A 20,216-nucleotide genomic window follows, 5' to 3' on the forward strand; every position below is an offset into this window, starting at 1 on the left:
TCATAAAATCTATTTATTGATATATTATTAATTTTCACATGTAACCCCAAGACAGATATAGGTCCAGCTGGGAAATCAGCGCTCAAAACATTACCATATATACTAAACATATACTTGCATTTTAAAAACGGAATAACTCTACATCATCTCAGCCTAAGCTCCTCCAGTACGAGAAGACACCTAATGGTTACCAGAAAAACAACCATCTAATTTTCTCTGTGAGTTTTGTTGCCACTACCCCCGTAATGAATTCACCACAAACCCCAAAATAACAATCATCACGAAAGACATCATCAACATATGCAACCACCATAATTCTAATACATACTTATGTATGCTATACTTTACTTTCATCACTTCCACCCGCGGCCTTTTCTTTCATTTATCATTGCCAATACCGTTTAATGATGGATTGTCTTCTAATATTACTCAAATTACCATAAAGAGTGATTTACTCTCTAAAATAGCAGGTTCAATTGCAGTACTTAAGGATCAAACCCACAAAGAACTAGGGCACACAATATATCTAAACATTTTGTGATTAAGATAGGTTTAAAATGTAAATAATAAATTGCAGGGTGAACAAGACAGTAGTTCAGTTGGTTGGTTTTGAGATTTGTAAACAATATGAGAAAGCGTTAGTCTTAGGGTTTCTATTCAGGTAATCCGGATTATAATAGTATAGAAGCTAAGGTTGTATATTGGCGAGTTCCTAGTTCTAATGCCTAAGACTGAAAGCCTAATTGAGTCGCATCTTGATAACAAAAATGGAAAAATACCTAAATTGCTCTCAGTACTAAATTTTCTCTGTGTAAAGTTCTCTCGTTGCGCCTTCTAGCTCGGTTTGGGTCGAGTTTATCTTCTCGCGGAAATATTCCATTTTTTCCAATCTTCATGATTATCCTTTGAAACTTGACATTTATCTCCGAACTTGACATTTATCTTCCAACTTGACTTTTCTCTTCTCACGAATATTCGATAAACCGTCATAGTGACTTTGGGCCGATTTTTCGTAAGAAATGGTATTGGACTGATCCAACTCGCCGTTGGGCGAGTTGGGAGTGGTTCATCCAACTCGCCCGATGGCGGGTCGGATGATGCTGGTTCGGTTCTTCCGATGCTTCAGAATTGTTTGTTCAATGGATTGAATGATCCCTTGCGATGAGCTTGTCATGTAATAGTCTTTATGATACCACTGAAATTACCCTAATGAGTGATTCATACTCTCTCAAATAAGAGTCTAGTTGTAGTACTTAGGGATCGAATTCACAGGGAGCTAGGGAACTAATTAGATCTAAACAGTTTATGATTAAGCTAGGCTAATAGTTTTAAAGTAGTAAATAAATATAGCAAAGCAGTAAACAAGTTGAACAAGACAATTGTTCAGCTTGGCAGGGAGTTGTTTGATGGAAGGATGGTTGCTAGATCTAGGGTTTCAATTCATGTAATCAGGATTGTAATGATATGGAGGCTAACTGTTTCTTTAAAGATATTATAGAACTCAAACAATAACAATAATCTAACAACTCTCGCATGTCTAGATTATCTATCACTTGATCTGTTAGAAATTGTTGATCGATTATTCTATAGGAATATCGATTGATACACCTTTCACAATATCAATCGATTAATCTATTGGATCATCGATCGATATCGCTTCCAGCAAGCTTTACGATCGGGTTGAGTTTGTGTTCAATAGGGTTCCTAAATCAACTCTCGTATGTTTCTAGCAATATCAGCTCAATAGAATTCTGTTCATAGAAAATACCAAGCGATGGAATTGTGCCTAATGATTCTAAGATCAAGGTTCTAGTTCCTGACTCTAGAACACAAGCAGTAAGAACAATCCTATGATGAATATCACAACTTAGCAGTTCTATATTTTGGGCTAATTCCTCATGGATGAATAGATATAAAACTGCAATAGATATAAAAACCAAAGACAATGGAGTTCCAGGAGGACTCTGAAGGAGTTCCTCCTTTCTCTCCTCAATAAGAACAAGAATCAAAGAAAGCTTAGATAGCGTAGCCGTCAACAATGGATTATAAATAACATAAATAGGGTTTCTGGTCGTCCAAGGGTATTCTGGTATCCATATCGATCGATGTCAAGAGTTCTGCGTCGATCGACATAAGTTCCTCTTCTCAACAGCTTCCTCCCGCGATGCAGACTGACCACTCCTCAGTAAAACAGGCATAACTTCGGCTACATGATGCTGATTGACCTCACACCAGTGGCATTGGAAACCTAACTCAAAGCTATATGTTTTGACGAAAGATGGGCTCAATCTAACGGTGGGAAGGTCTCCATCCATAGCTAGAAATCTGATGCGCCTATCCAGTTCTGCACCTCAAACGACTCCAAAATCACCATATTTCTCCAGAACGTACCTGAACCTGTAAATACTCTAAATAGACCATATCTAAAAGTGGGTAAAATCCATGGTCTATCACTATACATATACTAAGTTTTAGTTCTCCGTATTCTTATTTTCTATTTAGAAAGGTTTCTTAGGAACTTTCCGACATTGATTTCGTCGTAACCAATTTTGACCCCAAAAGTTAGCCCCTAACTCGCAAGTTTCCAGTTCGATTCGTGCGTGAGGTTTGGTAGGTTAGCCAAGTTAGGCAGAATAAATGGCCAAAAGTTCGAGGGTGAATATTAGATTTTCCTTTCCTATAAGTATTTATTGTAAGTTTTGAAAATCTTTGCTTGCCCACTCCCACAAGATTTTCCTAAGATAGAAAATCTTTCTCTCCCTTCCTCTCTTTTGTTGTTCTTGATCTTGTCTTCAGGCCAGAGAGTTTCAGGAAATGCCTTGACTTCTTGTTTTGACTCTGAGACCTCTCGTATCCGTGGTGATGAGGCCGTTTAAGAGGTCCAGTTTTTTGCACACTCTGTGGATCTTGATGAAGTTGATGCGTATTTGATTGCAACATGTAACATGGAGGTTCCACTGCCCGAGCCATGGTGTCCAATCAGACCTCTCGCCGAGAGAAGCGTTGGCAGGCCCACCAGAAGAACCTACCCATTCCTTGACAATGTACGTACTCTTTGTCAAGTTTCGACAAACGTGGTGTTTTGCTTGCCTCGTGAGGGAGAGAGAGAGAGGGCTGATGACCCTCCTCAAGGGTATTTTACTTTGTAGGAGGCGCATTTTCTGTGCAGTGGACAGTGTTTCCCCATACCGCCAGTTATGGTGGAGATTTTGAATTGTTTTCGTGTCTCGCTAAGCCAGATTTCTCCCCTTCGCTTGAAGCATCTTGTTGGGACGTTTGTCTTGGGCTACAAGTGGGAAATGGACTTCACCGCCGACAACCTTGAGATTTTCTTTGGTTTGTCTCGGACGGGAGTCGAACATTTATATAGTTTCAAGCCGCACCATCATATGGAAATAGTCAAAGGCTTTGCTACGAGCGACCGCCGCGCCATCATGTGGAATTAGTCAAAGGCTTTGCTACGAGCGACCACTCCTGGAGGGACTACTTCTTTTTCGTTAGTTTAGACGGAGCGTCGGTTTGCTTAAGAGTGTCTTCCTAATTTTAGGCGTTTATGGGGGAGGAGAGGTAATGTGATAGATCATTTTTACCACTCTATTATTTCTGGTATCTAACTCGCATTTGCTTTTCAGTTTATGATCTCATTCCTTCGTTCCTGGAGGATATATTCGTCGTTCGAGAACTTGATATATGGTGTTTTTAACATCATTTTATATATGTTTTCAATTTCTTTTCAGTGTTCTATCGAGTCTATCTAGTCGTTTTATGTCCTTTTAGGTCTAGAGTAAGTTGCATAGTCTGAGCAGGGTGCATGAAAAAAAAATGCCGTATTTGGAGAATTCCTCGCAGAGCAGTGCGAGGGATTGCTCCCATCAAGGAGCAGCCCCAAGCGATTGTTCCCGAAAATTAAGGAAACTCCTAATTATTTCGGAAGTTGCCCTAGCTGCCCCACATCTTCTCTAACCTAATGGCGCCTCCATATAAAAGCACATCTATCCCTATTTTATTTCCTACGCTTGTTTTTCCAAAAGACCGAGACTTGTTTTTGCAATTTGCTACTTGTAAGGGAGAAGGCTCCATCTCTGATAGAGAAGATCATCCTGAACCCTCTTTGTTTCTATTTGATTTATATGCAGTATTATTGAGAAAACATGTGTTTGGTATTTTGTGTTATGGCTGAGTAGTGGACTAGCTTGTCTAGGGCTCTACAGTGTTGATCGCATGAGTTAAACCTAGATAAGCAATCAATTAATTTGTCTTCATTCATATCAACACTTACTGCTAGCATTAACCTGGTCAATTAATGTTCGAACCTAGGTTTAATCAGCTCGCTAACAGCCTAGAAGATGACTTGCATGCATATGAATAAGCTTAGCAACCCAAATCAGCGAGAGTAGATATTAGGGTGTTAAATGAACCAATTGGACTTGATCTCTACTGCATGTGATTGTATCTTGTTCCAAGCGAAACCTTAGGCATCAAGATCGATCAGAATAGGGGTCAACACCACGATAGTGGGCTGATCTAATTGAGTAATTGAATAATTGTTTGACTCAGTTGTATCAACATCCGATGAAGAAACCCTATGCTAGCTTAGCTAACACTGTCTGATTAGCCCCTCAACTGACCTCATTTATTACATATATAAAAAGTGTAGGCTTTACCTTGGGAGTATCGATCAAAAGACACCTGGACTCTTACTCGCTTCCAATGATGTGTGATCATTCTATTAGAGTAGAATAATGGGGTCGCATGAGACACTCTTACCCCTCTAAAACGCAGGAAGTCATTTCAATCGTTTTATACTTATAAATGCCGAAGAGAGAGAGAGAGAGAGAGAGAGAGAGAGAGAGAGAGAGAGAGAGAGAGAGAGAGAGAGAGAGAGAGAGAGAGAGAGAGAGAGAGAGAGAGAGAGAGAGAGAGAGAGAGAGAGAGAGAGAGAGAGAGAGAGAGAGAGAGAGAGAGAGAGAGAGAGAGAGAGAGAGAGAGAGAGAGAGAGAGAGAGGGAGAGAGAGAGACACACACACATACACAGAGAGTTTTACCTTCCGTACTTGCAGGAGGAATCAATTCTAATGTATACCAAGCACCAAGATAAGCAGATTAAGCTCATTTAGGTTGGAGATCATCTTTGGTTCCTTCAATCATTCTCAGGAAGGGTGGATAAATGGAAGGTGATCCACTTTAGAATCTCTAAAACACTCTGCGGTCAATAAATCTAAGAGTGGTGCTAGAGAGTCGTTAGATAATAAGTGAAATTGTAAAAGTTCATTATCGCCTTCTTGACTCAATAAAAATTTTTTGAAAACATTTCATAAAACTCATTAATAAATTAAATATCAGTAAACCTCCCCCCATACTTAAATTACATTGTCCCTAGTGTATATTTACTTGAAGTTTGGTAATAACATAAATCATAAGTACATAATTAACAAGGTAGAACGATATACCTACCCGCTGATGTTTGATATCGATCGATATAATGAAGTGTCTGTCGATCGTTGTTGGTGTAGTATTGTCGATCGATGTCGACAAGGTCTCATCGGTCGATAGGCTGAGCAATCGTTTCCTGGTATCTCTTTTGGTTTTTTGTACATACACCTGCAATAAATTAAATACGAAATTCAGTAATAATTTGAAAAAAAAAACTTACCTAATAGTGGGTTGCCTCCCACTCAGCGCTTTGTTATAGTCTTTTAGCTCGACTTTGGAAGTACGTTGACTAGTATGGAGGTGAATGAGACTACTTGCTGGAAAACAAGTGAGTATGTTGGGGTCAAAATTGGTCACGATGGAATGAATGTCTGAAAGTCCGTAAAAATCAGCATAAACATTTTTACCGAAGATACTCATCGTAAAAAGAATTTCTACAAGGAATCTTGTGGTAAAATCTTATTCAAATCTCGATTAAATCAAATACCAGCTGTCCTAAGGCAACATACACGTATCCAAACCAGCCACGGACAAGCTCAAGTATGGCAATCGAACCACGGAAAATCCAAGCACGATTGGTACATAGCAACCAAGCTCGAGCCATGCTCGGTCGCTACGCTACGTAATGACCGAGCACGCGTACCGCTCAGTCGCTACGTAGCGACCGAGCACGCGTACCGCTCGGTCGCTACGTAGAGACTGAGCTCGAGCCATGCTCGGTCTCTACGTAGCGACCGAGCACGCATACCGCTCGGTTGCTACGTAACAACCGAGCTCGAGCCAAGCTCGGTCGCTACATAGCGACCGAGCACGCGTACTGCTCGGTCGCTACATAGCGAACGAGCTCAAGCCAAGCTTGGTCGCTACGCAGTGACCGAGCACGCACACGGCTCGGTCGCTATGTAGCGACCAAGCTTGGCTCGAGCTCGGTCGTTACGTAGCGACCGAGCACGCACACAGCTCAGTCGATACGTAGCGTCCGAGCACGCACACGCAAAGTATATAGTAGTATAGAAATCATGGTTCGGAGACCGTATTAAAAATGATAGGCTTTGAGGTGCAGGGCATTCCAGCAGTTAGGTTGTATTTTACCTTTGCTATCTTGCAGCCTGTAGGCGCCTGCTCTCTCCACCTCGATGACCTTATAGGGTCCTTCCCACCCTGGGGTGAGTTTCCCCATTGTTTTTTCTGCTCGTCGTAGAACCCAGTCCCCTTGCTGGCAGGTTCTGGTTCTGACTTTTTTGTTCTACGTTCTGGCGAGGTCTTGCTGGTAGGACCAGTTTCTTAGTCGAGCGGCCTCTCTTTTTTCATCGAGCAGGTCGAGGCTTAGCGCCATTAGCTTGTTGTTTTACTCCTGAGAGGTATATCCAGAGACTGTTGTTCTTACGTGCATCTCTGTAGGTACAATGGATCAGAGCCGTAGACTAGCGAGTAGGGGGTTTCCCCTATTGTTGTTTTTGGAGTGGTCCGGTAGGCCTAGAGGACTCTATGTAGTTCTTCCGCCCACTTCCCGTGAGAGCCCTCCAGTTTCTTTTTGAGCATGTTGACCACTATTTTGTTTGTGGACTCGGCTTGTCCGTTAGACTGGGGGTGTCGGTGTGTGCCGAAAGTTATTTTTATGCCCCAGTCGTTGCAGAACTCCTTGAAGTTATGGTTTGTGAACTGGGGTCCATTGTCGGTGACGATCTCGTGGGGGACCCCGAAGCCAGTGATTACATAGGTCCATAGGAACTTGCGGATCTGGAGATCTGTTATGCGGCTGACCGCTTCTGCTTCGACCTACTTGGAGAAGTAGTCAGTGACTATCAGAAGGAAGTCTTTCTGCCCCGGCGCCATAGGGAATTTCCCTACTATATCCATGCCCCACTTTCTGAAGGGCCATGGTGAGATTATGGACTTGAGTTTCTCTGGGGGGAGCTTGGAGATTGGAGCGTGCCTTTGGCATTGGTCGCAGTGCTTGGCTTGTCTGTTGGCGTCGGCGGCCATCGTGGGCCAGTAGTAACCAGCCCTTCTGGCTCTGAGCACCAGACTTCTGCCGCTAGAGTGGGATCCACATTCTCCTTCTTGTAGTTCTACAAGGATTCTAGCGGCTTCTTGGGGTGTGACTGTGACACCCCCGATCGTAGATAACCGGAAATGACACGGTCAATGTTCCCTGATGGTCGACCCGAGGTTCTCGAAATAAATCCGATCGCCTTAGCCCAACAACCGAAGAACACAGACGCTTCTATCGGATATTACTCTAGGCTTTTCAACCCGATAAAGCAATATTCGATAGTTAGTTCATCCCGGACAAGGAACAATATCATATGAGAACTCGTGATTTATAAACATCTTTTATACATTATTTATTTACTTTAAACATCTTACAAATTGTTATAGTTTTATCCTATGGCCAATTGCCCAACAACGTTTTATGTAAATATACATCAAAAGGTACGTTGCAACGACAACAAAATACTACCGCTGGTTGACCGTTCTTTCCGTCCAAAAAGTAAAGTGTCTCCCGCCTACGGGTTACCTGCACACACGAATGAGTCATGAGCAACTAATTTACTCAGTGAATCTAGAATCACAACACAATCAATAATAAAACAAACAATTATCAAATGCATATACATGATCATGCAAGTAGTAGTACTATACTTTAGTATACCAATCTTCATTGTGAATTTTTATTTTAAACATCACTTCCACAACACCCGCCCGTTACCATACTCATATAATACAATATATATACTAGACCCGAGAAACCACTAAGGCTAACCGAGACTAGTGAGTTAGCATCACCATCATTGTGGAACGTCCGGTATGAACAATCCGACACTGCATCGTCATGCAGTACACGGTCTCCAGGGAGCTACCCCATCATCGTGTCTTCATGACCTTGTTCCGTTCGCAGGACCAAGTCACGGTAATGCGGGGGCTTTAAGGATAGTGAATATAACAAGACTTCACATGATTTTGCTTCCATAATTATTCCAAAATTAATCCATAATTAATCATAATTAGCTCTTAATTAATCCTAGATTAATCCATGATTAATCCATAACTAATCTCATATTAATATTTAATTAATCCAAAATTAGTGCTTAATTAATCATGGTTACTCCTTAATTAATCTCAGATTAATCCTTAATTAATCCAAGATTAATTCTTAGTTAAACCAAGATTAATCCTTAATCAAAACCATGATTATTTCATAGTTAAGATTAGTACTTGGGAACAAGTACTAAGATTTGGATTAACCTCACTTTAATATTATTCTTTAAGTGTAAGTGTTTACCATGAGTAAACACAACACCATTCTTAAATATTCAGACACTTTACTAACTTAATCAAGGACTCATTCATGATCTATCTCAACATCTGTAGGCTCCTTGGAACTAGTGCTCTGGCACATGAGGATCTGTAGATATCCTCTTTTTGACGATGTCGTTTAGTAACTTCTTCTGGCTGCTCTCTGCTCCCTCTCGGGTGAGCCACTCTCAGCGTTTCTTGGATGTCACTAAATGACCCGTCACTTTGTCTTGAATCCTCCCTTTAGTGGGCAAGCCAACAAGATTTGTTGACGCATGTTTGCCCCTTGGGTTGAGTGTTAACTCGTTTGCCCCCTCTTTTCTCTTAGTTATCTCTTTCGTACAAGTTCAGGAAGGTACGTGCCTTGGACCTACTTCCTTGTAGACTGGCGTATTCTTGAGTCCTTCACTGGGAATTTTCATTTCGCACAACTTGTCGAGGGGTGCAGCCTTGGAGACTTGGAGAGGCACGGATCCTGAGTTTTTCCCGGGAGTTTGTAGGGCGTAAAAGGCCATAATTTCCTTTAGAGGTATATCAGGGTTTGTTGCCGGGAAAAGCGGTAGTAAGGTGGTCGAAGCTTACTTTTTCGTGGAGCCATTGGATTTCACCTCCATGTAAGGTGGGTAGCCGGAGACCTCGGACCTGGATCCGAGACTTGGGATCCGGGACCTGGGATCTGGGACCTGGAAGCTGGAACCCGGAACTCAAAGATGAATAGTAGCTGAAACTCGGAACCCAGAGATGAATAGTAGCTGGAACCTGTGTTCTCCGGCTTCTTTTACTCTCCTTTGCTCTAATTGGACACACGAATCAGAAGGCCAGCACGTCCTAATGTAGAGTTCGTGTTTTTCTTCGGCTCCTTTGCAGGAGGCAGAGAAGCAGTGTTCCCGGCGATTGGCAGGGATCCTTTCGCGGAACAACTCTGATGGAATTTTGATGAGTACTAAAAGGCGTTCTATCCACCCAGCTATCAGTCTTTTCTTGGATTCCACTACCACTTTAGATTCTAAAGCCTAAAGAGAAAGGTGGTTCTCTGGTTACCTCTTAGTGGTTGCCTGGTACACCTGCAGTATTTCCAAGAGCTCTTCTTATGATTCCTCCTGTCTTTGGAATTCGTCCAAGTTGTAAACCTGGCCGGATAATGTTGTGTACCGCTTGAGAACCTTGCATCTTCCTCATATGAGGCGGAATTATGAGCCTGGACGCATCGATGGCGTCTAGGGCTTGCTATCCACTGATCCTGATGTTGGTGGAGACTGCCCTGGAGCCGAGGGGAACCAAATGTTGTTGAAGGGGGATTCAAGGCTGGGACCGGGAGTCGGCAGGAACCAGGGACTAGAACCGGCGGAACCAAATGCTGTTGAGGAGGGATTCCAAGTCGCGCGAGCTTTAGATCTGATGAGAGTAAGTCGTTTCTTGCCTCCAGGTGGTTAGGGTTGAGAGATTTTTGAGAGGATACACGTAATGTTCCTCCTTCCTATCATATCATCACGTAGTGTATGACTGCCCCTCCTTCTAGTGCCAAACTGTTAAGGAATTTTTGTGTTCAAGCGATCCGTGCTCAGTTCTACAGAATGATAGGGAGAGGGAGACATCACGTCGTAGTGTATTCTCCTGCCTTGATAGTTGATGAACCCGGGGGGTCTTGCTCTTAGGAGACTGCCATCTAGATATGGGCCAGTATATGTCGTCGGTGCATTAGTAATAGCGGAGGAGATTGGTCGTTAGGCAGGGACTGCTTGTCTATGGTAAAGGCCGCAGTGTCTTATGGGTCTGCAACTGATGGTCCCGATTCCACGGTCTGTCCCTGGGTGCCTCCTGATCTGTATTTGAGGGTTCTGGTTACCAGGATGTTTGGGATTTATAGCTGCATCCTTCAGTGGAGATTGCCTACGTATCCTTCAATGAGGGATCAAACCGTTCGTAGTTCATGTATTGGTGGAGGCGCATAGCCTAAGTGAGCGCGTAGTCTAGTGGGCACATGGTCTAAGGAGCACGTAGCTCTAATGGGGGCGTGGAGTCCGGATGGGCACGTGGCCTTGTTGGGCACATGGCTCCGTTGGATATAGGAACAATCTCTTCTAGGGGGCGCATGTGTGGAAGAGATGGTGGAGTAGTCTATATGCTTTGCTGAGCATGGAGTGTCCCTGTCGGTGAGCTGGAGATAGTGGCCGGGGCCAGTATGTGGAGTTGTAGGCGTACTGCAGAAGAGCATAGGACGTCATCTTCATGGTAGTAATCTCCGGGATCAGCCTGTCATAGACCTCTCGTAGGAGAAGGTCTTCTCGGGGTGAAATATAGCCTTGGCGGCTGTCGAATTCGTGAGCTCTGGAGCTGGATGTTTTCTCTCATAGATGGACGTGTTCCTCCCATAGATGGACGTGTTCCTCCCTCTTCTTTAGGTTTAGCAACCTATCTTTATAGTGGAGGCCGTGCCTCTCTCTTAGGGTTCAGAAATATTCCATATATCCTTAGATAATAGAATCTTTCCATTCTTCTCAAGGGCGGCTTATCATATTGGAATACTTACTCTTTCTCTTGGATTAGGAAGATTCCTTCTTCTCTAAGTTGGTTACCTGATAAATGGAAGATTTCCATTAATCTTAAGGCAGGAGAAATCACTTGGCCTTGAAGACGGAGGAAGGTCCCAGACCTGGTGGCAGGGACCCGGGACCCAGAGGCAGGAACCCGGACCCTGGGGGCATGGACCTGGAAGACGGAAGCTGGAGTAATCTCTTCATGGAATATTTTTCTCCAACACAAACCTTGCTAGGTTCCATCTTGCACAACAAGGAGTTGGCAAGGGCCTTCATGAAGTAGCGCCGAGTCGGGTGACGGATATCCGTCTGAAGGGCTAAGTTTGAGTCGAAGATGCCAGAAGCTATATGCCCCGAGAACGTCGATCTCCCAGGGAAACTAGGCTCAGAGGCATGCTAAAGCTCTGAGTTTTGAACCCGTAGATGGTGCAAAGAATCATGAGAGGGACTCTGTAGCGGATGCCGCAGATGAAGAAAGTCAAGGTACCCTCACTGGCTTTCCTCGCTCTCTCGCGGGTGTAATAGACCTGCACCGTAACCATGAACTGACGGACCAGCTTCGGGTAGAGGACGTGTGGGTTGGTGGCATGTTCCCCATTCCCAGCTGCACGAACATGTCCTTGAGGTCCTCTCTGATGCCTAACCGTCTAATCACATCCGGATCGACGAATTGCGTCGGCAGGGGTCGTTGTAGAATATGCACTCATTGTAGAATATGCTGTCATAGTCGTCCCACTCGTCCCTGATCGCACGGTTCTTGCATTCCAAGCTTTTGGCCGCAGCACGAGGGTCAGTGAAGTGATCAAAGAGGGGGATGGGGTCGTTCTCCCGCTCTCGTGGCCAAGGGTGTTGGTCGCGAACCGGTGATGGGGGAGCAGAGCTGGTGGCGTCTCTATCGAATCGCCTCTTCGTTCTCCTTTCATTCATCTGCAACCAAAGTTCACAAACAAGGATACAAAATCAGCAAATCGTAATAGTTCAGTGCTCGATATCGATCGATAATTATGTGTCGATATCGATTGATATATCAGCGGTAAAATTGATTGATGAAAGTGAGTATCATCGATCGATTTCCATCGCGAAAACCTGCAAAACCCCAATCAACACAAATTCGGATTGCATTGCATAGTAATTATTGATAATCGATCCATAATCCCTATTCTATCGTACCATCAGCACAAATCAATCTATATAAGCCCTAAGATCCCGCTTCTAGTTCATCTTCTAACTTAACCCTAACATGAATGAAAAGTTTAGAAATTTTCGACTTAATACTGATACCACCCAAATTACCCTAAGGAAAGAATTACTCTCTCAAATAAGAGGTTCAATTATAGTACTTAGGGATCGAATATACAAGGAGCTAGGGAACCTATTAAATCCAATATTTATTGTTTTATGGTTTTAAAGTAAATAGCAATCCTAATTGAGAAAGTCTATTCCTCGACTAACAGATGATTTGGGGGTGTAACTTATTGGAAAGGAATTAGATGCAGGGTTTCTATTCAGATGTTGGAGATTATAATCCTATAGATGTCTATCAGTTGCATGCATGATATATTAGAGCTCCACCCCTTAGACACAGTGATCAGCGATGGTAATGTTTCACTGGTTAACTAACTAGATCTTTGATCTCAAATGTAGTATATTGATCACAAGAAAGTGTCGATCAATGGTCTTATAGGGATATCGATCGATACACCTTTCACAAATATCGATCGATTGTCAGAAGACAGTATCAATTGATGCTTCTAGTTAAGCCTTAGGCGTAAGTTGATAATGCTCACTAGCTTCCTAGTTCAGCGCTAGCCTTTTTCCAGTTGTCTAGTATGACAGATTAGGTTCAGGACTGGATGGTCAAGGATGCTTGACTCATGCAGATTCCTAGATTCAATATTCTAGGTAGCTAATCTAGAACAAGCATTAAGAACAATCAATCAATGAATACCACAACCTAGCAATCTGTAGTTGGGGCTAATCCATCTAACCTAATTGAACCCTGAATCTAACAAGTAAATGTGGGAACCGAAATTTGCACTGTCGATTTCCGTTTAAATTGGGAAACTAGGAAAACCCTAATTTCCCAGAGGTCCCGGATCTCTGCGAGAGCCAACGACAAGTGACCAAATATATGCGGAAATCATGAAAAGATAACAAACGAGTTTAGAGAAAACAGTGGATCTTTTTTCGAGTCCGCGTAAGAGCGTTGCGATCATTACAAGAGATCATAAAAGCTTTGGCCGCAAAGGCTGTCAGCGAGTTACTTAGTTCTAGCGGCCTAATAGCTCAAACCTAGTTGAGTCGCAGCTCGATAACAAAAGACGAAATAGATACAGAAAAGGTTTTTGATTGATTTCGGACTGAACCTTGTTAAAGGCTGCCTACGTACCCCTTTAGAGGATCAAGCCGAACGTAGTTCAATTGATAGAGCTGGACAAGAGATCGAACTGCCTGGGCGAGTTCGTCTAGTAATTGAGTGCCAGTCATAGAAACCGAACTTGTCGAGAATAAAGCCTAAAGTTTCTAAGTGCAGAGAATTCCGAGTCTAAAAAGTTCTCTTTTCATGCCTCTCGCCTAGGACTCCTTATATACTTGCTCCAAGGTCAGTTTACGCTTTTACTCTTCTGCCCTTAAGCCGTCATAGCATAAAATGGAGATATTCCATTTTTTCCGATCTTCGTAATTATCTTCAAAAGTCCGTATTTATCCGCGGAAACTTGACATTTATCTTCCCTTGCGAACCAAGCATAAACCGTCCTACGGTTTACGGACTTTTGGTTAAGAAATCGTAAGATGGGTCTCGAGTCGTGTCTTAGGTCCCTTTGGGCCGTATTCCGACTCGAAACGTTTATTGCGACTTCTTTTGATAAAGAACGGACTTTCCGCGGTTTTTACCGCAATGTTTGATCGATGATTTAGAATGACGGAAAACATGAACTGAGTTCGCTACAGTCTTCGGGAGATAGCATTGAAGGATGTAAGAGAATGCATGGACTGGTGTCGTATCGACGTTTTGGAAGAGCTCGGTTGCTACATAGCGACCGAGCGGGACGGACGCTCGGTCGCTCGGTCGCTACGTAGCGACCGAGCTTGGCTCGAGCTCGGTCACTACGTAGCGACCGAGCAGGACGGACGCTTGGTTGCTACGTAGCGACCGAGCAGGACGGACGCTCGGTCGCTACGTAGCGACCATGCTGGGCTCGAGCTCGGTCGCTACGTAGCGACCGAGCTGTGTGCATGCTTCGTCGCCGCGTATCGATCAAGCTTGGCTTGTCTGCAGTCCGATTGCCATACTCGAGCTTGTCCGCGGCCGATTTGGATATATGTCTGTTGCCTTCGGACAATCGTATTTAGTGGTTCGATTGAGATTTGAACAAGATTTTACCGCAAGGCTCTTCGTAAAGATATCTTTACGAGGATTACTTTTCGTAAAAATGTTCGTGCTGATTTTTACGGACTTTCAGACATTGATTTGGTCGTGACCGATTTTGACCCCAACAGTAAACTACACAAACATAGCTAAGCAATTCGTGACACAAAATGTAAATAAAAACTGCATAGAATAGAATAGATGAATCAATGGAGTTCCAGTCACAAATCTCTCTATGATCTTCTCTCTTATAACTCTCTGCTGAAAATAAGAATACAAAGGTGGCTTCAAGCTCCTCTGCCTCCTAACACTTAGGCAAGAATATATCTATTAGGTTAAAAACTCGTCAGGGGTAATCTTGTAATTTGGTGAAGTCTTGGGTTTAAAGTTGGATGGAACCAAGTCGTGCTTCCGCGTTCCGGCATCGAGCGATGGTAGAGGATGTACATCTAGCGATGGTACAGGATGTACATTGATCGATCTCAATCTTCAATCGTCGAGGCTTCTCTTCTGTATCCATCGACGACACTGTAATAACCCTAATGAGCCAATAAATTTTTGGTCGAGAAAAATCCCGCTCGACCAGTTTTTAGTTGGTTCAACAAGGATTAATAAAAATAAAAATCGACCCGGTAGATTAATTCCTCCAAGGGACTGTCTTGTGGTTGAAAGACCTTCACTTGATAGTTTGGTCGAGTCTTAAATATTTTGGTCGAATTTTTATTAAACTGGAAGAGATTTTCCGAGAACAAGACGAGAGCCAAAGACAAGGAATATTTGGTTGAAAAATTATTGAAAATTATCAACCAACTGGTACAATTAATTTTGGACCAGACTCATGTCTTCCACCAGCCTGCTTGCTCAGTCTTTAATCACATGACTTGCACCTGCCTGCTTGCCTAGCTTCTTCAGTAACTGTCACATGACAACCACAAGCTGCCTGCTTTCCTTGTTTCTTAGATTGTCATGTGAGAAGCACATGAAAGGGCTGGAGTTTCTTCAGGTTAAGGAAAGGACAGCAGCTTGTGCTGAGAGTGCTGAAGCAGCTGGCCAGCTGTCCCCACTCAGCTTAGCTTTGTCCTGAGTGAAACCCTCACCTGAAGCAAGCTCACCTCATATTTAACCCCTCTCCAGCTGCTTGCCACGTTCCGAACCCTGCAGAAAAACCTAGAGAATTTCAGAGAGAAAGAGAAAAATCAGGAAAATAAATCAAAAACAAATTGGTGGTGACCTAATCTTCAACCTTAGCTCAGTTTGTTACCTTGAGAAAGATCAGAAGGTGAGATTTTTAAATAAAACCCTAGACCTAGTTGAGTTCAGATCATGATCAGACCTTGATCTTTCTCTTTGATCAGTCCAGCCACAAGCTTACCTTGGAAAAGAGGATCAGCTGAGGCCATCTAGTCCTTTGGTTCATCTTGGTAAGCTTTGGTCTCTTACCTCAGTCATGTCTTGATCAGAGCTAGTTGATGTTTACATAAGAACTTGGTCGGATCAGTTCTCTAAGTGGTGATATAGTTCAGATTTTGAGTAATTTCGGTTTGAATCAACCTCTTAGAACCACCAGCTATGATGTTCTGATCTGGCTTTGATTAAACCAATTTGAACTCAGTATGATCTTGTCCTGAACTTTGGTAGACTGACTAGAACCAAGCTGAACTAGTATAGTTTGAGTGGAACCAAGCTTGAACTGATTTGATCTAAGGTGTTAAAGCATGAACCAAACTGATCTTGTAGTCATTCACTTATGTTTCAGGTCAGAGGTGGAGTAAGGCCTTAGGTATCCAACCAGTTCCAAGACTAATCTCTTAGGTGAGTCTAGATAGATGTTGAGATTGATTAATTTAGTAAAGTCTCTCAAGTTTATAAGAGTGGTGTTATGTTTACTTATTGTGAACTATACATAAGAGTAATCAAAATGTTAAAGTAAGGTTAATCCTCATCTTAGTACTTGTGAACAAGTACTAATCTTAACTATGAAATAATCATGGTTTAATTAAGGATTAATCTTGGTTTAATTAAGGATTAATCTTGGTTTAATTAAGGATTAATCTTGGTTTAATTAAGGATTAATCTTGGTTTAATTAAGGATTAATCTTGGTTTAATTAAAGAGTAATCATGATTAATTAAGTACTAATCTTGGATTAATTAAAGATTAATATGAGATTAATTAAGGATTAATCTAGGATTAATTAAAAGTTAATTATGATTAATTAAGGATTAATTATGAATTAATTTTGGAATGATTATGGAAGTAAAATCATGTGAAGTCTTGTTATATTCACTATTCCTAAAGCCCCCGCATTACCGTGACTTGGTTCTGCGAATGGAACAAGGTCATGAAGACATGATGATGGGGTAGCTCCCAGGAAACCGTGTACGGCATGACGATGTAGTGTTGGATTGTTCATACCGGACATTCGACAATGATGGTGATGCTAACTCACTAGTCTCGGTTAGCCTTAGTGGTTTCTCGGGTGTAGTATATATATTGTATTATATGAGTATGGTAACGGGCGGGTGTTGTGGAAGTGATGTTTAAAATAAGAATTCACAATGATGATCGATATTAAAGTATAGTACTAGTACTTGCATGATTATGTATATGCGTTTGATAATTGCTTGATTTATTATTGATTGTGTTGTGATTCTAGATTCACTGAGTAAACTAGTTGCTCAAGACTCATTTGTGTGTGCAGGTAACCCTTAGGCGGGAGACACTTAAATCTTTTGGACAGAAGGAACGGCCAACCAGCGGTAGTATTTTGTTGTCCCTGCAACGTACCTTTTGATGTATATTTACTTAAAACGTTGTTGGGCAATAGGCCATAGGATAAAACTATAACACTTTGTAAGATGTTTAAATTAAATAAATAATGTATAAGAGATGTTTATAAATCACGAGTTCTCATATGATATTAGTCCTTGTCCGGGACGAACTAACTATCGAATATTGCTTTATCGGGTTGAAAAGCCTAGAGTAATATCTGATAGGAGCGTCTGTGTTCTTTGGTTGTTGGTCTAAGGCGATCGGATTTATTTCGAGAACCTCGGTCGACCATCAGGGAACATCGACCGTGTCATTTCCGGTTATCTATGATCGGGGTGTCACAGACACTGGATGTGCATCGATCGATTGTGTCTTCTTTGTATCGACCTCTGATGGTCAGCTCGGATGAAATCTCTTTTAAGCTCCTAAATGCTCCATAATCATCACTTTACTCCAAGATACTTCTGAACCTGAAAACATACCTAATAGGACATAATATATAGTGTATATAGTATATAGATAGTAAAATACTTATATACCATGGGTGAAAATGGGTCAAATCCATGGTATTTCAACTTCCCCAGAGTTACCCTTTTGCTTGTCCTCAAGCAAAACAAACAGGCAGTCTCTCTAAAAGAGGTTTGAAAACAGCAGGGACTTATAGATATAAAACATAGAAATCATCACCTCTACAATTTCGCAAACCACATCAAAAATCCTAATCGCAAAAGCACATTATGCAATATCCTAGCTTAGCAACCAAGTTCAACTAGTCTACAACTTATCAAATCATGTCTGACATTCCCCTCTACTAACCTCATTTATTAGCATAAATATAAATTGCATGCTTTACCTTGGGAGTATCGATCACATGATTCAAGGATTTCAGACAAGTATTTGGAACTTTAGGTAAAAGTTAGTTCCTAATTTCTCTCTTAAGTCAAACTCTGCTTCCATTGCAGGATCACTGACCAAGATTGGACAGACTTCCAATAATCAAGTCTTAATGGTGGTTGACACCAAGCCATGTTCACTTCTTTTTGACCTATATCCAAGAATTCTTTGTGAGGCGAGCCTTGAAGATTGCCGCCTCCAAGTCCCGTTCGAATTATTTATCTGGAATCTTTATGAAGCAAGCCTTAATGGTTTTAGCCACCAAGTCCTGTTCAGATTTCACCTAGCTAAATCCTAAGTCCTATTTAAATAATAAATTTCGGAATTTTTTTTTAATAAAAACTAATACTAATACTAACTACTCTAGGGTCGAAATAGAGAGAGAAAATTGTGATAAATAAATCTACATAAGGCTTTACCTTCCAGACTTGTCTAAAGAATTCGATTCCATGTATACCAAGCCCCAAGACAAGCGGTTATGTCAGGTTTAGTATTGGAGGTCAGCTTTGGTTCCTTCAAACAATCAAGGCAAGTGTGTATTGACGGTTGATCCACTTTAGCACTTAGTACTATCTGCAATCAGTAAATCTAGAATGGTGCTAAAGAGTGGTTAGACATTCAAGTAGTAAAATCATATAGTCCCTTTCACATAGCTAAGCATAATTTATAAAACATCTTTTTATAAGAATCAGAATAAATCATATCAGTAAACCTCCCCCCAAACTTAAATTACACTGTCTCAGTGTAACACAATCGGAGTTATGGTAGAAATAAGTTATAAGTACAAATGTAACAAGTTAGGAAGATAAACCTGACCGGAGTGGGAATCGATCGATGTGCATAGGTATGCATCGATCGTCGTGTGTGTCTGCGTGTCGATCGATGTCGACGTATCGTCCACGGTCGATATGTTGGTAATCATCTTACTTGGGTCTTGCAATAAATCTGAAATATTAAAAACGAAAGTAAAAACCAATAACTAAGAAAACTAATTAAAATTAACTTATAGTGGGTTGCCTCCTACTCAGCGCTTTGTTATAGTCATTTAGCTTGACTTTGGAGGTATGTGGCTAGTTGGTGGAAAAACAGGTACTTGTTGGGAAACAAGCATCCACCTCATCTCTGCACATTCTGGACGAAGCTGCAATGAAACTTCTTGTGGCCTCATCATTTCTGGTCCATCTCTCTCCATATTTTGTACTACATTTGAGATGTTCTGTAGCCTTTCTAGGATGTCTTCAATGCTGAACTGATAACATCTTATCTTGCTGTAGGCGTATTCTGATAGCTCGTTCAGTTGCTCCTGCATTGACTCCATGTGGTTTGGTATCAGCTGCGCGTCGTCTAGTATCGACATGGTATCGATCGATGCGACCAGGTGTCTATCAATCGTTGCTGGTGTCGCATTGTCGATCGATTTGGAGTGTGCTCCATCGATCGATGTTGATATCTGGTGTTGAGATGCGAGTTGCCTTTGAATTGCTCTGACTTCCTTCTGTAGCCATTCTGCTTGGCTATCTAGTCCACTGATTATGACGTCGAATGGAAAGTAGATGTCATCACACTGCTTCTCAAGTCGGTCCTCCAAGGTGTCTATTGCTTTGTAAAGCTTTGATGTAATCTGATCAACTGAGTCTGCTGTGTAAGGAAGGTGTTCTGTAGGTTTCTTGCCGTCGAGCGATGTCCTGCGGAACCTATCGATCGATGTTGAACCTTCTTCTTGAAAATCGTGTTGATCATTAAGCTTACCAATGTCCTTCTGGACATTCGTCATGTATGTAGACAAGGTATCCAAGTAGCGCATGATAGGTGAGGTGAAACGGTCGTGCATATTCTCATACAATTTCAACCAATCATCTATTGCTGCGAACCTTGTTGTGGGAACCAAAATTCGCACTGTCGATTTCCATT

The sequence above is a fragment of the Brassica napus genome, chromosome A9, assembly GCF_020379485.1.
Source record: "Brassica napus cultivar Da-Ae chromosome A9, Da-Ae, whole genome shotgun sequence".
Taxonomy (NCBI): domain Eukaryota; kingdom Viridiplantae; phylum Streptophyta; class Magnoliopsida; order Brassicales; family Brassicaceae; genus Brassica; species Brassica napus.